This window comes from Helianthus annuus, chromosome 13, assembly GCF_002127325.2.
Source record: "Helianthus annuus cultivar XRQ/B chromosome 13, HanXRQr2.0-SUNRISE, whole genome shotgun sequence".
In the NCBI taxonomy this organism is placed as follows: domain Eukaryota; kingdom Viridiplantae; phylum Streptophyta; class Magnoliopsida; order Asterales; family Asteraceae; genus Helianthus; species Helianthus annuus.
This window is the reverse complement of record NC_035445.2, coordinates 12,876,703-12,901,805: the sequence shown is the minus strand read 5'-3', so window position 1 is coordinate 12,901,805 and position 25,103 is coordinate 12,876,703. Positions and strand designations below refer to the sequence as shown.

The 25,103-nt window shown below is 38.1% G+C and overlaps 2 long non-coding RNA genes across 2 annotated transcripts; both read left to right on the top strand.

Annotated features, from left to right (window-relative positions):
- The first annotated feature begins 599 nt into the window (after positions 1–599).
- Positions 600–2,936, top strand: LOC118485584. Its single transcript, XR_004876829.1, has 3 exons — positions 600–919; positions 1,629–1,682; positions 2,803–2,936. It is a non-coding gene; the product is annotated as an uncharacterized LOC118485584 (long non-coding RNA).
- Positions 2,937–7,568: 4,632 nt separating this feature from the next.
- Positions 7,569–9,339, top strand: LOC110902497. The gene is made up of 3 exons (XR_002571154.2): positions 7,569–8,082; positions 8,640–8,811; positions 9,062–9,339. It is a non-coding gene; the product is annotated as an uncharacterized LOC110902497 (long non-coding RNA).
- Positions 9,340–25,103: the final 15,764 nt, after the last annotated feature.

The window sequence follows — 25,103 nt, the reverse complement described above, 5'->3', positions numbered from 1 at the left end:
CCAAAGGGTTCAAGAACAAAGTTCTTATCATTAAAAATCAATCAAAAACTAAAAAACAATAAACCCTAGATGCCCTATTTATAACCATGAAAAAAGATAAAATAGGAAATTCAAATTTTAAATAAAAATATAAGATATGCTGATGCAGTAGCATATCAGCATATCTTATATTTTTATTTAAAATTTGAATTTCCTATTTTATCTTTTTTCATGGTTATAAATAGGGCATCTAGGGTTTATTGTTTTTTAGTTTTTGATTGATTTTTAATGATAAGAACTTTGTTCTTGAACCCTTTGGTTCGTTTTATCGTCTTTGATTAATCAAGTGATCTTGAGCCATTTGATTGCACGTGAAACTGCATCAATTTCCCTTTTGATTATTTGCCACTGATTTCTCGTGATTGAAGGTTACCATGTTCACAAATTCAGGAACCTAGACTCCTTTTCATCAAAAACGCGTATAGATAATTCCATATAAATCGATTCCAACTTGGAAAGTTTAAAAAACGAGATTTCCTTATGCGAAAGCATTGATTTCTTTTATGTTATAAATACATGTCTTCAAACCATATACTCGCTCACACCCTCATAGACGCGACCATCTTCGAAACCACTCTATTTCGACACCCTCGACCCTTGATTATTCGGAAAAAAAAATACCGCACAACCTTACCGCCAAGAGCCGTTCGCCACCATTGCTGGGTTCGCGATCCCGCGGCCACCATGTCATTATTTCTGCCAGAACCTCCTCCGACCCGCATAAGTCGTCGTACAACCACCGCAACCGCCGCCTTGATCTGTTCGGTTCTTTTCGAATAGTTGAGCCACCATTGTCGCCACTTGAAACCGATCTGACACACCGAGGTTCTGCACAGTCTTTCATTCAGTTCCATCGATTCACATCCTAGTCCGATACACGGTATTCATACTCGCCAATTGTCTTTCTGCTCTTATATATATATAATCGAAGTGGGAATATGGGTATGGATAATCTCTCTGCAAAGTGATTATATAGAAGGTGTAAATATGAGTAGAATGATATATATGTTGTTTTAATAGGCATACAGTATACATAGCTTTATTTTTTGGTCCCTAAATTTATTACTATTTTATTAATATTTGAAGTCTTGAAGGGTAGTATGAATTGAATTGACGTACACTCTAGAATCATTAAAATTGGTGATTTCAGAAAGCTATGCCATATTCATTTAGTAGTATTTTATGAAACCACTTAATATATTTATTATTTAAGTAAATAAATTTATATTACATTTTGCTTTACCCACCGAATAGTAATTTAAACTGTCAAACATGGAGCCACTTATAAGCATTCTCTCTTTGTGTATGGACAACGAATAAAATATATCCTACTTTTGCGAAAGCATAAGGAAATTTTATATAAATTCTTTCGTTTGAAAGAGAAATACTTATAAAAGGATAATAATGAGATTTTTATAAATAAGATAAATAATAGAAGGGTATGCGTGATAAGTTATTATTGTAATAAATTCTAAGTTTCATGACCTTGTTAGGGATCTGTTTAGCAATAACAGTAAGTCGTTGAAAATAAATAAATAAAATAAAGAGGAAATGAAATGAATATAACTTGCTACGTAAACATATTGTAGGGTTTCGTGACGTTTGAGTCAAGCTTAAGATTTGTTACGCTTTTCGCTGTTAAGGTACGGATTCTGTTTCGTTTACATCATAGTATAATTTTATTTTCGTTACTCTTGGTACGGATTCTTTGGTCTTCACATCATAGTATTTATGTTAATCATATCCGTTACTTTGCAGTACGGATTTTGTCTGTTTCCGTTAGTTGATAAGTTCATAGTAGCATGCAATAGACTTTAGCAATTGTAATCATTGTTGCATGTTCTCGTTAGCATTACGTTCAGTTGCCTGTAAATAGCTTTAGTTTTTGTACTCTGTCACCTGAGCATGTTTGGTTTGGTTTGGTTTGGTTTGGTTTGTGGAGATGGAACAATGGGTGCACACCGCACTCACCGTCTCATAGCTGCATGGACTAGCTAGCTGTGTACCTGTTTGGTTGTTTCTGGCTCTGGGTGCTTCTGTGTTACACGACTTATTTTGTCGATATATCCGTCGTGTAAGTTAGTATATGTTTCAGTATTTGAATATGTTCTGTTTCTGATTATGTTATGATAAGTTATATGTGTTTTGACTCAGTATCTGTATCGGTTTCCCATGTCGGTTTTTGAAATTTATAATAAGTATTTTGTTTAGAAATCTAGGTTATTCAACTTACTCTATTCTTTTATATATAAGGTTTTCATAGTTAGAAAATTTGTTAATTTTGTGTAATAACGATTTGTTATTAAATATGATAAATTACTATATCTTGATAAAATTCAAATGTTCAAATAAGAAAACAGTTTTGCCAAGTACCGCAAATTTAAAATAATAGCATTATTAAATGATTAAATGAATAGGTTTATACAAGAAAAATGGTTTTAGTCATCATGGTCAACAATGTATAAGTCTCTACATCGGTTTTGTATTGGGTTCGGAATCGGTTATGTATATGACTGCTTTCTATTTCTGTATCAGTGTCCGTTACAGTTTCAGATCAGTTCGTGTATTAGTTTTTGTATCAGTGTTGTGTCTGCATCTGTTTTTCAGTACCCGTGTCAGTAATCATTTCAATTCGGTCTCAGTTATGTTCTTTTGTGTTTTGCTTCCGCTGATATGACTTTACTTGTACTTTTGATTTCTCCATTACTGGGCAATTTTTGGCTCAGCCGTATTTTTTTTTTGTTTTCCCTATTTGTTTTACAGGTAATATGGAATGATTTAGGATTTCAGTGAGGAGCGTTAGGAAGTTGCTGGCCAAGATTCTTTATTTCAGTAATGTAATAAATGTAATTAGGATCTTTCATGTTATGGATTGGTTTTAGTTCTGATATTTGTAAGAGTGACACGTCAGCCCTATTCGGGTCGGGGTGTTACAGACTGAGACTGGGACTGGGACTGTGACATCAAGCTTAAAGATCTTTCCGAAACCTTATTAGGAACTAATATTTAGTCTCCAATGATTTTTTATAGACGGGAGAAATAATGACAAATAATTAGTCTCTAATAATAGACACAAATTATGGTGTTTCAAATAAAAATATTACAAACTAAAAATTAGTACTCATAGTTATTGTGACGGACCATAATGGGGACTTATATTTAGTTTCAAAACCACGATTTTTTCTTTATAAATCAGCCCGAGCTTTGTTTATTAAAGTTGTGAGGCTTAATGAGTATGATATTTATGTAATGTTTATTTAATACAAATTAATATATTTATGAATAATTATTATCATAATATAATACTTCAATACAATAAGTATTTTATATACATATTATGTTATATATAAAAAAAATATAAGTTAAAAATTATATAAAAACTTATAAATATAATTAAACTATTTAATAAATAGTAAATGCGTGAAAGCGAAGCTTGAAAAACCTACTTACTAGTCAGGCTCAAGCCTAGTCGAGTTCGGGCGTGTCTTGCAAATGGGCCAAGTCGAGCCCGTGCTCGGCTTGTTGCTAGTTCTTCAAGCTTGAGTTCGGCTCGTTTAGCATCTATTAATTAATATATTGAATAAAATAATATAAATAATAGACTCGTTTAGGCTCGCGAGCTCGATAAGTGAAGCTCGAACTCGAGATCGTCTACTAAACAAGCTTATTTTTTGGTTCGTGCTTGGCTCATAAACAAGTTTAAATAAGCTCGACTCGGCTCGTTTATTAGACAACTTAAAATAAAGGTTTATTGTTATTAAATATTAAAAAAAACTAATGTTACTCTGAAGCTCGATACGACTCGACAAGCCTGAAGAGCTTCACATGACAGACTCGAGTTCAAGGTCCATAAATAAACAAACTTTAACTTAGGCTCAAGCTCAAGCTCGGCTCATTTTGAGCTTTTTCTTAAGCTGATACAAAGCAGCTCGTGAGCCGCTCGATGCACCCGTTATAGCGGTGCACCGTGGTCAAATATAGTGATACATCGTCAACCATGAGCGTACATGACCCATTTTAACAAATATATATATATATATATATATATATATATATATATATATATATATATATAGGGGATGGATCATGAGAAAACTAGTTTAAATGAGAAAACCAAAAAACTAACTAAAAAAGCCAAAAAAAACATGCCAATTTTTTTTTAATTTTTATAAAAAAATCACAGCTTTTTATAAAAAAGTTTTTGGTTGTATTGCACATGTGCACTATTACGGATATAGTGCACATGTGTAGTACACATATATTGCACATGTGCAGTACAACAAATTTTTTTTTTTTTGAAATTTTTTTTCTATGCATAAAAACTAGCGATTTTTTTATTAAAATTTGTAAAAAAAAATGGTATGTTTTTTAGCTTTTTTTTTTTTTTTTTTTTTTTTGCTTTTTTAGTTAGTTTTCTAGTTTTCTCGTTTATATGTAGTTTTCTCATGATCCTCTCCCTATATATATATATATATATATATATATATATATATATATATATATATATATATATATAAAGGGAGCCGCTAAAATGAAAACCACCTCCAGTTGTAAGAACCATGAGAACCACTCTCCACCAATCATATTTTGCCAACGAAAAGGGTAGTTTGGTCATTTACCCCAAATGTCTAATCCCACCCTCTCTCTCTTCATTTAATTCACACCCTCTCTCTTTATGTCTACTTAAAGTCTCATCACTTTTTAAATATCATTTCGTCTCTCTCCTCTGTGTATCTCTCCTCAAAGAAACTCAAATATTCATCTTCATCTGATGAAGAAACTCAATGTTGGAGAAGAAATCAACCCCACACCTCCTCCTCCACAACAACCATCGAACCACCGCCTTTACCTCCGCCGCATCCCCGATCCTCAACCAGAACACCACCATAACCCCATAGTCTGATGTCGCCGGTGTTTCGAGTTCCATTGTTTTCAAGATCCGAGCCGGTGTTCGACGGTTATGTTTGTTTATAACATTTGGGGGTTGGTGGCGGCGTCTCTCCGGCGGCATCTTCTGCCTCCCTTTCCTCTCCGCCGCCCCCTTTGAGACTGGTGTTTGGTGGTGGTGGATTTGTGGTTGGTGGCGGTGGATGAAGGCGGTGGTGGTGTTTTTCCTTTGTTTCTAAATCACTAATTCCTCTCAAGTGTCCCGATCTATGATTTGGTTGGCGGTAGTGGTTCTAACAGTGGGTTGTTGGCTGGTGGAGGGCCGGCGGCAGCGCCGCCGTGAGCGACGGAGGTCGCCGGATCCAGGTTTGAGTTGGGGGTTTCTTGATTTTTGATGGGGTTTCATTTTTGTTTGATAGGGTTTCTAGATTTTTGTCCGATGAACTCTATGGGTTTGTTCTTGTTGATTTTTGATCAATGATTTTTGATTTCCTGGTGATTTTTGTTTGATCAGTGAACTATGTTTCTTGATTTTCTGGTGATTTTTTATCAGTGGATTTGTGGGCTTGATATGTTGGTATTGATCTGTTTGGTTTAGATCTGTTGGTATTGATCTGTTGGTTTTAGATCTGTTGGTGATTGGTGTTCTTTGAATCTATGAGTTTTGATACGATCGATTTTGGGTGGCGATGATGCAAAAAAAAAACGTAGATTTTGATGACGATGGCGCGACAAGGACGACGGAGGGTAGGTTTTTTAACCTGCAACCCCACTTTTGCAGCCTTTTGATTATCGGATAATCTGAGCCAAACCCCGTTTTTTTTTTTCGATATAAACTTTTGTTTTGATGTTGTTAGTTTTTTATTATTTTACCCCTAGTCGATGATGATAACAATATATCTGAGACACCTCCCGAGTTTGCGATTTCTGCGTGCGTTTGTTTTTTCGTAAAAAAGTTTTGTAAAAAAAAAGTTAAACCGTAAACTTTTTAACATAAAACGTAAAACGTAAAAAGTTTTACGTAAAACGTAAAAAGTTCTACGTAAAACATTTTAACGTAAAGCGTAAAAACTTTTACGTAAAACGTAAAACGTAAAAAGTTTAACGTAAAACTTAAAAAGTAAAAAGTTTAAAATTTGTAAAGTAAAACGAAAAAAGTGTACAACGAAAAAAGTGCACGTAAAAAGTTTTACGTCAAACGTAAAACGTAAAACTTTTTAACGTAAACCGTAAACTTTTTATCATAAAACGTAAAAAACGTGAAGCGTAAAAAGTGTTACGTAATTTTTTTCGTAAGTTTTACGTAAAATGTAAAACGTAAAAAGTTTTATGTAAAACGTAAAAAGTTTTACGTAAAACGTAAAAAGTTTTACGTAAAACGTAATTTTTTTCGTAAAACGTAAAAAGTTTTTCGTAAAACGTAAAAAGTTTTACGTAAATGTCATTGAAAAACCGGCGCGTAAAACGTAAAAACGTAAAAAACGTTAACGTAGAAAACCGGCGTGTAAAACGTAAAAAAACGTTAACGTAAAAAACCGGCGCGTAAAACGTAAATAACGTTAACGTAAAAAAAACGTCGCGTTGAAAAAACGACGAGTTGCATAAGCCGAGCGTAGAAAACGGCGCGTAAAAAAAACGGTGCTTGAGAAAAACGACGCCGAGCGTAAAAAACGGCGCGTTAAAAAACGTCGAAAAAACGGCGCGTAAAAAACGTGTAAAAAACGGCGCGTTAAAAAAACGGCGATTGAGAAAACGACGCCTTAAAAAAACGGCGCGTTAAAAAGCGGCGCGTAAACAACGACGCTTGAAAAACGTCGCGTTAAAAAACCGCGTTAAAAAACCGCGTTAAAAACGGCTCATCAAAAAAACGTAAAACGTAAAATTTTAACGTAAAACTTAAATTGTAAAAAGTATAAAAATCTTTTAAACAATCTGAATTTAAAAATGTTTTTTAATAAAGGAATTATGTTTAAAAAATAAAAGTAATAAAAAAGCAATTAATGAATAGGACAAAAACACAATTAAATATAATATATATAAAAAGACAAAAAAAATAATTTTACTTAAATACGCTTTTCAATTATAATATTAAAGACATAATAAGACAAAAACTACTTTTTATTATTTTTAAATACTTTTAATCTCATCCATCCATCATCTTGATCTAATGGCTAGAAAGTGGTTCGCGCAGTTCTTACAACTTGAGGTGGTTTTCATTTTAGCGGTCCCCTATGTATATATATATATATATATATATATTAATAGAAGTCAATTAATAGTGTTTTTAATATATAATAATATATATAGTTTTTATAATACTTGTATTATTGTAATATAATAATAATCATAATAATCATAATAATAATAATAATAATAATAATAATAATAATAATAATAATAATTTTTACTTTTTAAGTTGGATAAGTTTGGTGTTAACGGGTGCTGGTATTGAAAATACAAGTACAGTCTGGTTCATTATCTGTATATAAAAGTAAAAACCGGCACTAGCCTGATACAGAAAATGCCAAAAGTTGGTACCAAAATAATTTTGAAAATCTTTTAGTTGAAATTAAATCTTCTTCCTTCCAACTATTTCCCTCCCCATTTTCATTCATATTCCTAAAACGAATTCATTTTTGCGCTTTCCTTACCACCCCCAAAAATCATCTGTCCCATGTCCCAAATCACAAGCTAGGGTAAAAATAAAGAGGAGGCATAACGACTTTACAAGAATAGAGTCGGTTTTCAACACTGAGAGGTCACGTAACTCCGTCACCGTTCCGTCCATAGAGTTTTAAATATCGATAGTTAGGTTTCTTGAATCGCCAAAATAATTAAAGTTTTTGATTTAGAAAGAGAAATGAAGTAGTTGATGATGCCCAAACCCATGATGTCTTCTTCGTTTCCCTCCTACAAACGTCACCACCGATCATATTCAAAAGGTTTTATATTCCCCTTTGATATTCAACTAACTTGTGGTTCGAATTTGTTTTTGATTTTGAAGTTTACATGTTTATTTTTTTTTCTGTTCCTGATTAAAGCTTGTAAATTCGAGATTCTGAATGTGGATAATTAGGGTTTTTATTGCTTGCTGGTAGATGAGAAGAATAATATGGTTGAAGTGCAGATTAAGTTCGAGTGGCTATATCTTTAAAGGTATGATACACAAGTCCATATCAATGTTATAAGCATCTATTTACTGCTATATAAGTTATAGAAATATTATTTATAAATTTATATATGACATAATATATATACATATGTTTATATGTCATTTGTTTATTTTTTCATATATAAATGACATGATTGTTTAGGCTCGCGAGCTAGCTCAAGCTTGATAAGTGAAGCTTGGGCTCGTTTACTAGACAAGCTTATTTTTAGGCTCAGGCTTGGGCGAAAACTCATTTAAACTCGACTCGTTTCGAGCCGATCTCGACTAGCGCAGCTCGTTTACACCCCTAATTGTTTCTATATGCTTTTTGTGCTTCCAAGTTAAGAGTTTTGTTTACGTAGAACTCCCATATTTAAAAGCTTAGGTACATATGATACAAGATGTGAGTTAAAACAATGCAATTGGCCAATGGAAAATTAGTATTAAAGTTTCATTTTAGTTGTGCTCTTGATATTGTATGTATCTGATTTCATATCTCAGTCTATGATTGAATTTTGCAAAAGTGTTGCTGGCTTTTGACTTGCCTTTTGTGTTCTGGCAGTTCACATTAGCACTCGAGAATCTTCAAAGGTGTTTCATATTCTGCGAAGGATTTAATAAAGCAAACTATTTTGACGATGTTAAGAGTTGCTTCCGCCGGATTAGTTCTCCGTTATGGTCAGAGTTTTGACACATCCTCTCGATTGATTACTGTCCTCTTCGTTAATCACCGGGTAAATTGCAATCAGCCATAATTTTATGTCTTTCGAATACTTATTGTTGTTTATTGATCTATTCTGTTGATTACTGTGCTTGATTTGTTTTAAGATTGGATTGATGCTTGTTGTTTAGGTATACTTTGTTAATCATTGGGTAAATTATAATTATCTGTAGTTTTGTATATCTTAAAGTTAACATTTGATTACATAAATTTCTAGTTGTTATATACTGATGATTTTTTTTTGGTATTATGCTTTGAATCAGATGGCCACGTGTATGTTGTGCAGTTGATTGTTAAGGTTTATAAGGTATTGGGTTGAAAAATGGTAAACCAAACAATCAAGAAGCAATCAAGTGTTCTTGTGCAATTGTAGAGGAGGCTAAATGGAAAGATGCCTTGAAAACTTATTGCTGTTTGGGGAAACAGAAAAAGGTCACAAGTTAAATGAATAGAGACATTTTCATTTGTATATATTTTGAATCCATTTGTATTTGAAATTATTTATCTATGATATTATAGATACATTTGGTTTCATTTGTCTAGAATGGATACCTTTTTTTGTATTATCTTCGAGAACAACAAATGTTATCATAGACTGATTTCAGACTTTTGGGACTACAATTAAAATGTATTTGAGATTTATTTTCAAGAACTAAAATGGCGTGATAATTAGAGACGGATTCTCAGTCTCGGAAACATCTTATTAAGAACTGAATCAATATGGAATTATGAACATAATGAAATGTATTAAAAACAATATATACACAATTTAAACAACTGATTTTCAGTCGCTAAAGTTATGTTTTGGGGACTGAAATATCATAGTATTTGAGACTAATTTGTAGTCACCAAAGACATGTATCGGCCATCGGGAACTGAAATGACGTGGTAACGGGGGACAAATTGAGGACTGATTTTTTGTGTATCAGAGACTAACCGTTAGTCACTGTTGGTGTCAAACAATCGGGACCGATTTTCAGTTACTAAAAACACTATCTAGTACTAGGTAACTGGGACTGGCTGGGGACTGGCAAATCAGCCCAAGCCAAGTTGACACTCCCGAAAAGCCATCAAGAAGTACATCCGTGCTTTGCCTGAGTGTGTGGCCGATTTTCTCGAAGCTGCAAGACCGGCTACCATCAAAGAAACCTATCTCTTGGCCGCAGAAATCAACGACAAACGGGTCTTGGCTGGGTTCTTCTCCAAGGATTCCACCAAGAAGGCTAACCAAGCTACCACCGAGTTATCTGATGATGTTGCACTGTCGTAAGACATCGACAAACCCAGCCGCAAGCGAAAGAGCTCGAGTTTCAACTGCTCGGCAACAGCACCACCCCAACAGTTTTAAACCCCAAACCTCTCCAAGAAGTTCCAGTCCACCCAAGACGTAACTAAACCGGAACTCTCCCCCTGTGTCAGAAATGTACTTATCATCACCAGGCAAGAGCAAATTGTCGCTATTGAACGAATTGCAACAGCTTTGGTCACTTCACCAGCCACTGCCGCACAGGGCCAAGACATCAAGGCACACTAACACTCCCCGCATCGCCAACGCAGCCCGCATCCCCAGCAGCCGCCGCACCAGAAGCAATAGCAGCCGCAACACAAGCAGCAGAAGCTCTAACAGCAACCGTAGCCCCAACAAGGGTCTTTAACATCAACACCAACCAGGCGCAGAATGACGCAGTTGATGGTACGAATCTCGACGTAAATTCTTATATGTTATACTTGTTCTAATGCTCGTTGTCACCACGATATGCGATATCAACTCTCTCTCTCGCTCTCTCTCTCCCTCGTCCTCACACTTAGTCTAGGTTCACACACAGATTATATTACTAGCACTATATAGTATATCACGATATAATGTGTTTTACCCCGACTACGCGTCCTTGAAATAAGTTACGATAAACGTGCAAGGACCAAACTAATCACGGGTGCACACGGGATTATTTTGGTCAGTGCATGGAGATCGTAGTGAGTTCTAATGACGCCATAACGCTAAAAGCATGGTTAAGCATGGTGGATACGCCGCTGGTACTTCCTATATATAAGCGACTTAACCATGTCGACAAAATGTGACATCTATTCACGGGATGGAAGTGGTGTGGTCGAAGCATGGTGGATACGCCGCTGGTACTTCCTATATATAAGTGCTTTGCCATGCTAACAAACTTCCGTGAAGAAAATGCCATGTAGAGTTGAACGATATTTGCCCTCTTATACTACTACGACTATTTTCAACACGCTAAACTCCTTCGCAAGGCGTAACATCTCATCGCATCTCAAACGCGTCATCGCTAGACTTTTCGTAAGTCTACACGAACGCAATCGTATCCTCGCTGATATCTATGTCGCTTCGCTATCGCTATCCTCCTCAATGCTTCAACGCTTAAACGCTTATCGCGCGTGTCAATCTCAACGCTTCGATACTCGCATCGTTTCTCCCTCTTGACGCTTATCGCGTATCGCTTATCGTTTAACGCTCATCGCTTATCGCTTACCGCTTATTGCGTATCGCTTATCGCTCATCGCTTATCGGTTACCGCTACCGCTTATCGTTTGTCACTTATCGCACTCAACACTCATGCTACTCCGATATTTTTCAATCATTGAACCATTCGCGCAGGCTCTTAACGCTAACTGAATTTGCAAAACTACTTCACCGTTCAGTTACTCAATCTCCCTCTCGAACTTGGTCCAACCACTTATCGCTTGGACCAAGGATACTAAAACCTATCCGTACCATGTCGACACACATGACATTGTTCCACGAGATAGAGGCAATATGGCTAAAAACATGGTGGATACGCCGTTGGTACTTCCTATGTATAAGTGTTTTAGCCATATTAACAAACTTTCGTGGAAAGGTGCCATGTGGGGCTCGACGCTAATTAAAAATTTTTCTGTACTGTTAAAACTTATTGTATAAACAAAATTTTCTTGCAAACTTTTAGGAATAAATGGAAATCTTTCTAAAAAATTTTAATCTAAATTAAAACCTTTATGGGCAAACAAAACCTTCTTACAACAATGGTTTAACTATCAACTCAGTTTAACACCACGTCATAAGAAAATTTTTTCGTGAATCAAGTCTCTCTTAAAATCTTTTATTAACTTAACAAAATTTCTCTTACAACACTGGTGTGAACATCGACTCAGTTTAACGCCACGCCATAAGAAATTTTCATAAAACAAGTTTTCCTTAACATCCTTTTGTAATAACTTAACAAAACTTTTCGAGAACCCAAAACATTTTTGGATTGTCAATTCGCGAGTTACCATCCCTTAGTCAATGAATCACTTCACTCACCGCTTTCTCCATATCACCGAGACGCTCTCACTCGTCAATCCTCAATCGATCGCTCGCTCACCCTCAGCTCACTCTAACGTCTTTATCGTTACTTACTTGAGTCAATCCTCGCAGTCCTCCTTGCGAATAAATTTTGGGACGAAATTTCCTAAAGCAGGGGAGACTGTAACAACCCGCACTTTCGCGCTTGCTACTCTCGTTATGCCTAGCACCAGAGATTCGGATCATAATGTAAACTAACGCTTACTACGCTACTTCGCATATTTTCGCAAACACATCGCTTATTACAACACGCTATATCACAACGCTTACACTTTTCGCATATACTATTACGCTATTGCTATGCTGCTCGCAAACGCAAACGCAAACTCGAAACACAGTTACTTATGCTATGACCTATTATTATATTAATTAGTTATATATAAATATTTAAGTATTAAGACTTGTTTAAACGCGCACACGCTGGCACGCGCAACTCAATTTATCGCATTGAAACGCAACATAACACGATACTACTTATCTCGCTAAAACGCTTAAAGTACTCATAATATTTAACAAAACAAAACACACCAAACGAACCAAAGTTGTAAAACCAACCTACGCGAGCCCGGCCGTCTGAATGGCCATCTACCCGGATGACCATCCGCCTGGATGACCATCCATCCGGATGGAGCCATCCGGACACCGCCAGTCACGCACTGCCTTAAACCCTCGCCCCCTCTATAAATACCAACTTTATGTCTCCATTTCAACACTTTGACACTCTCATCCGCCACCAAGCTCTCAGTCGCGATTCAAGGCCTATTTGTAAGCTTTTTCTCCCAGATCTTCGTCAATCTTCACCTCTATTCACTTCTACTCCATCTTCTTCATCAAAATCACATTCACACACACACACACACACACACACACACACACACACACACACTTTAACGTTTTCTCAAAAACCATTGATTTTAGACCTCTCGAAGGTGGTTTCCACTCAGTTTGCTTAGGCAAACTGTTGCGGAGCATCATTCAATCAAGAGTGGTTCAAGATCTAAAGGATTTTCACGTTTTTCAACTTATTGATGAAACTTCTCTTTGATTTGTACAAAAGACTGGTAAATCGGATTCAATCAGACTCTCGACTTATTCTATAGTCAAGAGCCGACTCGAAAACTGATTTCCACCAAAGAGATGGACCGATTAACGGGTCAAACATGAAATTTCATCAAGGACAACCCGTTTGTAAGAATGGGCAGAGCCCATCCAGAAGAATGGACTGGATCTGGTACTTTTCCGTTGCTTGACACGTCGTCACACCAGCTCCAATTAACCAAAACCGTTGTTCAAAGAAAAGTTATACAAAACCTCAACCACAGACCATCCGCCCGAATGGCCATCCATCCGAATGTCCATCCGTCCGGATGATCTGACCTTGATAATAATCGTTGTTTACTTTTTGTTGCCATGACTGTTAGAACATTTTCAATCAAACTTCGAAAAATTTCAACGGTTCACAAACAACCACAGACTAACCGACCGGATGGAACCCATCCACCCGGATGGACTAGGACCATCCGTTCGAATAGTCTGTTGAATACTTAACTCACTTTTACCCCACTCGACACTCTGATATTGACCGTGTCAGTACTTAGTACTTGGAGGACTTATGCTACTATTCCCGTACGCAGGCTGACCCGGCGCTCCCTTCAATCCAACCAGATCGTGTTTATCGATAGGCACGCGTAGTGAGTATACTTGACCCCTTTTTACGCTTTAAAACATACTTTTGGGGTGTAACATAAGTTTATATCTAAAACGCACTTAACAAAACGCAGTACACACTCTAAACTACTATCACATGCAAATGAGTGACGTACATATTTACACGTGATGCTTGATACATATGTGCAAGGACTCTTATTGTTACGTTCCACCTTAGCTAGTATGGTTCTATAGTTCGACTCACACCCGGCGGGGTCTAGTTAAGGATAACACGCCCTGTTGGCTCTCCTTCGCACTCATCTCGGGACTTAGCTGGTAGTAATTGTCTTGTGAGTATATGTGTTGTGTTGTATCATGTTTATGTATGAGGAAGTTCGCAATGCTTTATCTACCTTACTATTATATCAAACTTGTATACTTGCCATACTTTTTGTATTGACATTATTTTAACGTATGTTGCAGGTTAATCGCAGGTTATCTCGAATCAAGATTCGGAAGTCTAGAAACCCACTTAAAATCTAGGTTGTCGGATTTGTATTGTTTGAGACACATGAAATCTGTATAATTGTTTGCTGAAATATTGTTTATTAGTATGGGATAATGAATGCATTAAATATTGTCACTAAATAGTTGTTATGGATTTTCTTGAGCAATCTGATTCGCCTAGTGCCGCGCCCCGATGATTCCGTCATCGGTTGGGGTGTGACATCTACGGTGTTACTCCCTCTCCTACTACTTTCTTGGATTCCGCACAAGTCGATAGCTGTTAGATCTGGTCTGAGCGCCTTCAAAGACCCGAACTCACGATCCTCACAAGTGGTACTAGATCTTGGAGGTCGGATTCGGAGAAGATTATCAACGATATACCAGATATCTACATCAGATTCTTGCCAATTCTGATCTACACTTCTCAATTTCTACTCACTTCTCATTTTTCTTAACTTTCTCATAGAAAAACTCAAATTGGACACTGAATTCATGGACAAATTCACCTAAAATTTGGACATAACGTGCAAAATGTGTTTTTAATCAATCCTACAAAGTTTCAGATCATAAATCGGACTAAAACACATTAAAATTAGTGAAAAATTATGAACTTCACAACTAAGTTTGTTGACATCATCATCCATCTGGACGGATAGACTGTTCTTTCTTGAAGTTTATTCTAAGTGTTCTTGGCTATCCGGACGGATAGACATATCCATCCGGACGTATAGGCTTTATTATGTTCATCCGGAAGATTATCCATCCGAAAGTGTGTTCATTCGGACACAGTCCATCTGGACAGAGTTCATACGTTAGTATTGTTCATCCGGAAACTTATCCATCCGGACCTGTTCGTCCGGATATTGTTGTTATTTGCTCATCCGGACAACGGCCATCCGGACCAACAGTAGAGTGTTTACTTTGTATTCAAAATTGTTTGACTTTCTTTAACTTCTCAGGTACATTCAATCATGTATGACGAATTCTTGAACCCGTTTTACGATGCTTTCACCACATCAGCATCGGCGTCTACATCCAACCCGAAGAATGTGTCAAGTGTCATCTCCGAGAGACTAAACGTGGATAATGCGTACGGTAACTACCAAAAGCCGCCTAAGCTAATGAATATTGAGGAATACAATCGATGGGAACCGAGGTTCATCAACTGGCTAAAGGCGTACGAGAGTTAGAAGTATTTGGAGACCGGGTATACTCTTCCAGTCACACCACAAGGTGAAAGAATTCCATTCACGGCTTTGGGAAAACAAGATCAGGAGAACTTTGCTACTGAACAACGTGGGATAGCTCTTATTCACCAATCGGTTCGAGACGACATCATATCTTTGCTTAGATATGGTAATACAACCAAAGGGCTATGGGAATCGTTAAAGAATAAGTGTACTGGGGGTGACGAGATTTTAAAAACAAGAAATCGTTGTTGAAAAAAGAGTTTGATTATTTTAGCTGTATGAAGGGTGAGGGTGTGAAACAAATGATTGAACGTTTCTGTCACTTGAAGGTTGAGTTGGATAGATTCGGTATTGAAAAGACAGATGAAGTGGTTAACGAAAAGCTGATTGATGCTCTTCCGGACGAGGATGACTGGAAGTATTACATATTGATCCTGAAGCATAATCTGAACGTGAGCACATTTAGTTTGGATACATTGATTGAAAAGTTAGAGGGACACGAACTGGAGATCAGGAAGCAAAACAAATCAAACACCTCTAACTATAAACAATATCATCATCATCATCATCATCTTCTTCAACGACGTTATTTCGTCCTCTTCGTCGCTATTATCGTCGTTTTGTAAATAAAACTCTTTAGCGACAGTTAACGCTCGTTGCTGAACCTGATTCTATTTCAGTTTTCTAATTCTTGTTGTGTGGGTAAATGTGTTGGTTGTGGTTTAGGTTTTAGTTTAAGTTCCAGCCAGCCGGAAGGAGTTAAGATCGGATCGGCGGGGGGAGGTTTCACCGGCCATTCTTTGCCGGAGAATATAGCGACGGTTTTTCTAGGGTTTGATTTGGGGGTTTTCTTTTTGGGTTTTTTGAAACGAGTGGGGTTTGAAGGTTGTAGGTTGACTGTTGGTGGTGGTTTAGGGCTTTGGTGCCAGAGAGAATGGCTTCGTCTCCTAGCTTCTGTTCAGAGTGTATGGATCCACTGATGATCAAACCATGGGTAGAAGATGAATGTGACTGGTTTTAGGGATTGAAAGTGAAATGTTTGGAACATCAAAAGGGCTACTAAATGTACCCCTCTTGTTACTTTTTATACCCCTTTCTACAAAATCACATTTAAACTTATAATATTTAGCCCTAAACAAGTCATATTTTTTTATAAGTATTTTTTTTTTGTTACAAAACAAGGGTTAGTATATAATACGAAGTTTTTTTTGGCTAGCAAGTAATCTTGATCATCAATTGATTTAATCAAGGGCTAAGTTTAAATGAGTGAAATTGAAGAGAAAAAAAGAGGCGCGTGGGTTTGTGTAACGGCATTCTAGTCAATCTAGGACAATAGTTTCTCTCTCTTCCAATTCCACCCCCCCCCCCCCCCCGTTTTTTAATGTTAATAACTTTTTCATACGACATTATTTTTTTTTATAAAAACTGCACCCAAAAAACAAGCGTTTTATTATTTTTAAAAGAGTATGCTATTGCTATATTTAAAAAAAACTTCAAAAACCTAGTTGCGTAATACGCAATGGACAAAAAACATAAAGAATGACTTTTTTCTAAAACGCAATGCACCAAAAACACAAAAAATGTCTTATTTCTAAAACGCAATAGCCAGAATACACAAAGAAATGTCTTATTTTTAAAACGCAATGGTCTAAAAACACAAAAGAAAGTGTACTTTCAAAAACGCAATGGACTGAAAACACATAAAAATGTGTTTACCTAAAACGCAATGCACAAAAACACAAAGAAATGTCTTATTTCTAAAACGTAATGGCCAGAAAACACTTAAAAATGTCTTTTTTTTTTTTAAAACGCAATGGCCTAAAAACACAAAAGAAAGTGTACTTTGTAAAACGCAATGGACTGAAAACACATAAACATGTGTTTTACCTAAAACGCAATGGACTAAAAACACTTCAAAAATGTGTTTTTCTAAAACGCAATGGCCATAAAACACATAAAAATGTCTTATTTCTAAAACGCAATAGCGTAAAAACACAAAAGAAAGTGTTCTTTCTAAAACGCAATGGACTGAAAACGCATAAAAATGTGTTTTACCTAAAACGCAATGGACTAAAAACACTTCAAAAATGTGTTTTTTTTTCTAAAAATAAATGGCCTAAAACCACAAAAGAAAGTGTTCTCTCTAAACCGCATTGAAGCAGGGTATGTTTTGTCTGTGAATTGTCTGAACCAGGAAGTAGGAGATCAAAAATTGTCTACGAAATGAGGCAATTTCCAGAAAAATTAAATTTTCTGATGCAGCTCGGCCCCAGCCAGGGTTGCCGCCCCTTGGACCCCGCCAGGGGCTGCCGCCCCTTGGACCCTGCTCCTAGGGGCGCTGCCCCCAGACCCCCGCCAAGATTACTTTGTAAAACATAATGACTCAATTCAAAAACCCAGAGCGTAAAAATGCAATTCAAAAATTTCTTACATAGATCGAAGCCGATTTCTTCACCGATTGACGAAATTTGAATGTTAGAAACACTTCTCAGCGAATCAAACGAATCAAGAGATTCGCTTCAAAATCACAGGAAAAAATGAGATATTGTATGAAAATAAACTAGGTTTCTTCAAAAAAAAAAAGTTGAAGAACGCATTAATTGGGTGTTTGAATCATTAATTGGTGATGAAAATCGCACTATAATGTAATGATTATTGAGATAGAAAGTGAAGAAAAGATTGAAGATGGTGGGTTTTGAAAATAGTGGGTTTTGAAGTTATAGAGAGAAGAGAAGAAGAGAGAGAAGATTGGGTAAAATTGACTAAAATACACTTCCTCTTTATTTTAAATTTTACCACATGTCATAATCATATTGCTTCAAATGCTTCCTATCCTTCCTAGCGAAAATAAACTTCTTATTTGATCCTCACCCTACAAAAAAAATTCGAAAGTGTATAAATACATTATAGACGTTTTTTCTAAATTGTTTATTTTTTGTGTTTATTTAAAAAACCATATTTTTAAAAATGTTTTCAGATATTTTTTACAATTCTCAAATAGTGTGAATGCAATATGTCTATAGCTTTCGTCTGTATCGAGTCTTTGTTTAACATATATGATGTCTGTATAGTGTTTAAAGTATGTATTGTATAGTATCCGGGATGAAACAATGGATAGGTGAATGTTGTAAGTCCATCCGGACGGATGGACATCCCCATCCGGACGGATGGGAAGTAGGTATGTTTCACCCAGATAGGCAGCCTCTAAAAATAGAGGTGCCTGGGTCCTGATTTTGTACTGAACTCTTGGCACCCAAGGCGAAGCTCTGTCGAAATTCTCTCAGGTTCTTGTAATCGTTTCTATTATCAATGAGAATGATGTTAAACGGTGTCTACTATAACAACCCGCAGTTTCGCGCTTGTTACTCTCGTTACGCCTAAAACCAGAGATTCGGATCATAATGTAAACTATAATGCTTACTACGCTACTTTGCATATTTTCGCAATCACATCGCTTATTACAACACGCTATATCACAACGCTTACACTTTTCGCATATACTATTGCGCTATTGTTACGCTGCTCGCAAACGCAAACGCAAACTCGAAACACAGTTACTTATGATATGACCTATTATTATATTAATTAGTTATATACAAATATCTAAGTATTAATACTTGTTTAAACGCGCACACGCAGGCACATGCAACTCAATTTATCGCACTGAAATGCAACATAACATGATACTACTTATCTCGCTAAAACGCTTAAAGTACTCACAATATTTAACGCAATAAAATGCAACAAACAAACCAAAGTTGGAAAACCAACCCACGCGAGCCCAGCCGTCCGAATGGCCATCTGCACGGATGACCATTCGTCCGGATAGAGCCATCCAGACACCGTCAGTCGCGCACCGCCTTAAACCGTCGTCCCATCTATAAATACCAACCTTATGTCTCCATTTCAACAATTTGACACTCTCATTCGCCACCAAGCTCTCAGTCGCGATTCAAGGCCTATTTGTAAGCTTTGTCTCCCAGATTTTCGTCAATCTTCACCTCTATTCACTTCTACTCCATCTTCTTCATTAAAATCACATTCACACACACACACACACTTTAACTTTTTCTCAAAAACCCTTGATTTTAGACCTCTCGAAGGTGGTTTCCACTCAGTTTGCTTAGGCAAACTGTTGTGGAGCATCATTCAACCGAGAGTGGTATTAGATCTAAAGGATTTTCATGTTTTTCAACTTATTTATGAAATTCTCTTCGATTTCTACAAAACACTGGTAAAATCGGATTTAATCGGACTCTCGACTCATTCTATAGTCAAGAGCCGACTCGAAAACTGATTTCTACCAAAGAGATGGATCGATTAACGTGTCAAACATGAAATTTCATCATGGACAGCCCGTTTGTCAGAATGGGCAGAGCCCATCTGGACGAATGGACTGGATCTGGTCCTTTTCTGTTGCTTGACACGTCGTCACACCATCTCCGTTAATGAAAACCGTTGTTCAAAGAAAAGTTTTACAAAACCTTAACCACATACCATCCGCCCGAATGGCCATCCGTCCGGATGATTTGACCCTGATAATAATCGTTGTTTACTTTTTGTTGCCACAACTGTTAGAACATTTTTAATCAAACTTCGAAAAATTTCAGCGGTTCACAAACAACCACAGACTAACCAACCGAATCACCATCCGTCCGGATGGAACCCATCCGCCCGGATGGACTAGACCCATCCGTTCGAATAGTCTGTTGGACGCTTAACTCACTTTTACCCCACTCGACACTCTGATATCGACCGTGTCAATAATTGGAGGACTTATGCTACTATTCTCGTATGCAGGCTGACCCGGCGCTCCCTTCAATCCAACCAGATCGTGTTTACCGATAGGCACGCACAGTGAGTATACTTGACCCCTTTTTACCCTTTAAAACACACTATTGGGGTGTAACATATGTTCATATTTGAAACGCACTTAACAAAACGCAGTACACACTCTAAACTACTATCACATGCGAATGACTGACGTACATATTTACACGTGATGCTTGATACATATGTGCTAGGACTCTTACACGTTACGTTCCACCTTAGCTATCATGGTACTATAGTTTGACTCACACCCATCGGGGTCTAGTTAAGGATAATGTCACACCCCCAAAAATCCACACGCGGAGTACCACCGCTTGGAGGCGTGACATGACCAGGATCAAGCCACCAATCATATCGAACATAATAAGTAATAAATGTAATTCAACCAAACAATATGAAAGGTGTTCAAACAAAGCATATTAAGTGTCTAGCGGAAGCATAATTGTAAACCCAAGGTAAGTAATAAGTTCAAATGTTTAAATGTTTTAACATAGCATCCTCGATCCATGTCCCACAATGACTGCGCCTCCCGTGCAAGCTCCATGGGTACCTAAGGTCCTGCAAGGCATGTAACAGAGAGTCAACAACTAGTTGAGCGAGTTCATAGTTGGTTATTCAGTGTTCGTGATAGAATAGTAAATCGTATGTTTGTTTAGTAAACCATGTATCGTATGCATTTGTATCGCAGCCCTCTAGGCATGTGTGCGAAGATTAGTGGGTGTTTCCCAAGTATTCTAGACTAGGTATATTTGTATCGCAGCCCTCCCGGCATGCGTGCGAAGTTTAGTGTATGGTTTGCAGCCATTCTAGGCATGTGTGCGAAGGTTGGTTTAAATATCGCAGTCATTCCCGGCGTGTGTGCGAAGAGAAGTATTTGTATCACTAGTCTAGCAGTATCTATCAATAACCTTCCTCTCCCGAGGCCTAAAGTACGTAATCCTGATAATAACTTAAGTGTAAGAAATCTTCCAAACCCATTCCCGACCCTGGGAACCCCATGCCTTGGTAAGAGTGTGAACTCACCTTTGTTTGCTCGGCAGATACACAGAAAGGTCAAGTTTAACGGCTAGTGGTCAACCACGTCCTAACATGGTTACCATACAAGTCAGGTTTTGGTTTCGAGTAGTGCATATAAGTATCACATAAGCTAGCAGATAAGGAACACATACAGATCATGGCAGTTACACATCATCACGTTTAACAGTCATAATGTATTCAACTTGTGCGATTAAAAGATTGGGCTCGCACAAGCTTAATGGCCTTGTGTGAGTCATCCGTTGGAGCCCAATACTACCCGGCCCAATATTAAGAAACCCAACAAAACTATAAGCATAAACACGGTCCAAATAACATGACTTGTGCGATCCGGATAGCTTGTACGATCCGGTCGGCTTGTGCGATTGGAACTAGCCCGGCCCAACATGATTATCCGACCCAACAGTTGAGCAACATAACAGCTTGTGCGATCCAACAGCCTTGTGCGACTGGGGACACCTTGTGCGATTGGATCATCGTGTGCGACTGGACTCCTTGTGCGGTCAGATCAGACCTTGCACGATCTGATCTTGTGCGACCAGGAGCCTTGTGCGATAAGTTTAAATGTCCGGATTTCATGCAGTCAGTTACAAACATTCAATGGTTTCCAAATTTGTCATTTATCAATTAACACGATTTCAGATCCTAACCAATCCCTTAATCGATTAAACAAGGTTTTTATCTCAAACTTCTTATGAACTCCATCATAATCAAACAAGAACAATAATCTCAACACTTAAACATATCCATCTAGGGTTTTAGATCATCATATAACACTTCATACTCGACTCTACAACTAATCCAATTTCCACATACATGCAGCCGATTAACAACATTCGATTCTTGGAATAGTACTATGCAGTCCGATTAACACAAATAATTTCTAATACACATATGCAAGCCGATTTCATGAACACTATAATCAAACCATTTAGATTTGAATAAAACACATATATGGCCGATTACCTTCATTCATGCCTAATCACATATCATTCGAACCAATCATAACAATACATCATCATGTAAGCATATATAGCATAACATCATAAAATCATGGAAGCAAGTAGTTAACATACTAACCGATTAGAGAATGAACAAGGATTGATCCGAATAAGAAAAGATCTTTGATAGGGAAGGTGTGTTTGCCGTCAAGTTCTAGAGAGAAGGAAGAGAGCTAGGGTTTGTGTGTAAAGTGTTTTGCAAGTTGTGAGAAGTAACCCTATCTCCTAAGTGTTATGCGCATAAAACGGAGTGGGCCGAACCCTCACTTGGGCTGCCCATTTGATCCGAATACAAGAGTGTAGCCCAAATGGGCTTGTGCGATCTGGTGTGTGTTGTGCGTTTGGGCTCGTTTGCATACATACATATATTACACATAACACATATCAAACATAACATTCATTAAGTCAACATATAAGATAATCATGCCAAGTTCACATGCGTTACATTAAGCACATAAATAGGTTCTGAAATACGAGTTGTCACATTATCCCCAACTTGAAAGAAATTTCGTCCCGAAATTTGGGTACGTACTCACTGAGGAAGCTAGTTAAGTTACATGGTTTTCCTGGGGTGTCACATCCTCCCCTCGTTGATCTGGTCCCGAAATTCCGCAGTAGCTTCAGCCTCAGCAGTGGTTGTACTGTTTGCGAACAATTGGGGATACTTTTCTTTCATTTGGTCTTCGCGTTCCCAGGTGAACTCTGGGCCACGACACGAGTTCCAACGAACTCGAACAAGAGGTATTCTGGTGTGCTTGAGGACCTTAACATCCTGGTCCGTGATTTCAACAGGTTCCTCGACGAATCGCAACTGTTCGTCGATAGTGAGCTCCTTCAAAGGAACTATGAGGGTCTCATCTGACAGACACTTCTTCAGATTCGACACGTGAAAGACGTTGTGAACTGCACCGAGTTCTGCTGGTAGGTTTAGTCTGTAGGCTACTTTGCCTATTCTTTCTATGATTTCGAACGGTCCGACATACCGCGGATTGAGTTTGCCTCGTTTGCCAAAACGAACTACCCCTTTCCAGGGTGAGACTTTAAGTAGCACTCGATCCCCAACCTGGAACTCGAGTGGTTTCCTGCGTTTATCAGTGTAACTTTTCTGACGGTCACGAGCCGCCGCCATGCGTTGCCGTATCTGAGAAATCCGTTCAGTAGCATCAACTACCATTTCTGGACATGTAATTTCACTATCCCCCACCTCTGCCCAACAGAGAGGTGACCGGCATTTACGTCCGTACAATGCCTCAAATGGAGCGGCTTGAATGCTGGTGTGGTAACTGTTATTGTACGAAAACTCCACCAAAGGGAGATGTTTTTCCCAGCTGTTGCCGAAATCGATAACACATGCCCGAAGCATGTCTTCTAGGGTTTGAATCGTGCGCTCAGACTGCCTATCCGTCTGAGGGTGATAAGTTGTGCTCATGTCTAATCGAGAGCCAAAAGATTTGTGCATCGCTTGCCACAGCTCTGAAGTAAATCGTGCATCACGATCCGAAATAATAGAGGTTGGCACCCCGTGCCTTGAGACAACTTCCTTGAGATATACGTCTGCTAGAGTGGAGAACTTGTCCGTTTCCTTAATAGCTAGAAAATGTGCAGATTTTGTGAGTCGATCCACCATCACCCAGATAGTATCATTCCCATGCTAGGATCTAGGCAGGCCCGTAACAAAATCCATGGAAATTTCCTCCCATTTCCATTGTGGTATCTTAGGTTGCTGAAGTAGGCCTAATGGTTTCTGATATTCCGTTTTGACTCTCGCACAGGTCAAACACTTGCCGACGTATGTTGCTATGTGGGCCTTCATACTAGGCCACCAATACGTTGTCCTGAGATCATGGTACATTTTATCCGAACCTGGATGTACCGAGTAGCGAGATTTATGGGCTTCATTCATTACCAGCTCGCGTAAGTTTCCATAATGTGGGACCCAAATGCGTCCCGTTACATAGTAGGCGCCGTCTTCCCTTTGTTCTAGTCGTTGCCTTGAGCCACTTAAGGCTCCAGCCCTTACGTTTTCTGGTTTTAATGCTTCTACCTGAGCATCTCATATCTGTGCAGGAAGACCAGACTGAATAGTAAGTTGTAATGCTTGTACGCGCCTAGGCGTAGTGTCCTTTCGACTGAGGGCGTCAACCACAACATTGGCTTTGCCTGGATGGTACGTAATGGCACATTCGTAATCATTGAGTAGTTCAACCCATCGTCGTTGACGCATGTTCAATTCCTTCTGCTTGAAGATATCCTCGAGACTCCTGTGATCGGTGTAGATGGTGCACTTGGTACCGTACAGGCAATGTCACCATATCTTAAGCGCGAAAACAACGGCTCCCAGCTCTAAATCGTGCATCGTGTAGTTCCGTTCATGAACCTTAAGTTGGCGCAAAGCGTAGGCAATGACTTTATCCCGTTGCATCAACACACAACCAAGACCTTGTATTGATGCGTCACAATAGATCACAAAATGGTCCGTGCCCTCTGGCAATGAAAGAATAGGTGCGCTGCATAGTCTATCCTTTAAGTGCTGAAAAGCTGTTTCCTGAGTATTACCCCAACGATGAGTGACACCCTTCTGTGTCAGTAGTGTAAGCGGCTGAGCAATCTTTGAGAAGTCCTTGATGAACCGTCTGTAATAACCCGCCAAACCCAAGAATTGGCGTATTTCCGTTGGTGTACGTGGTGCAGGCCAGTTCCTGATCGAATCTACCTTGGATGGATCAACATGGATCCCATCCTT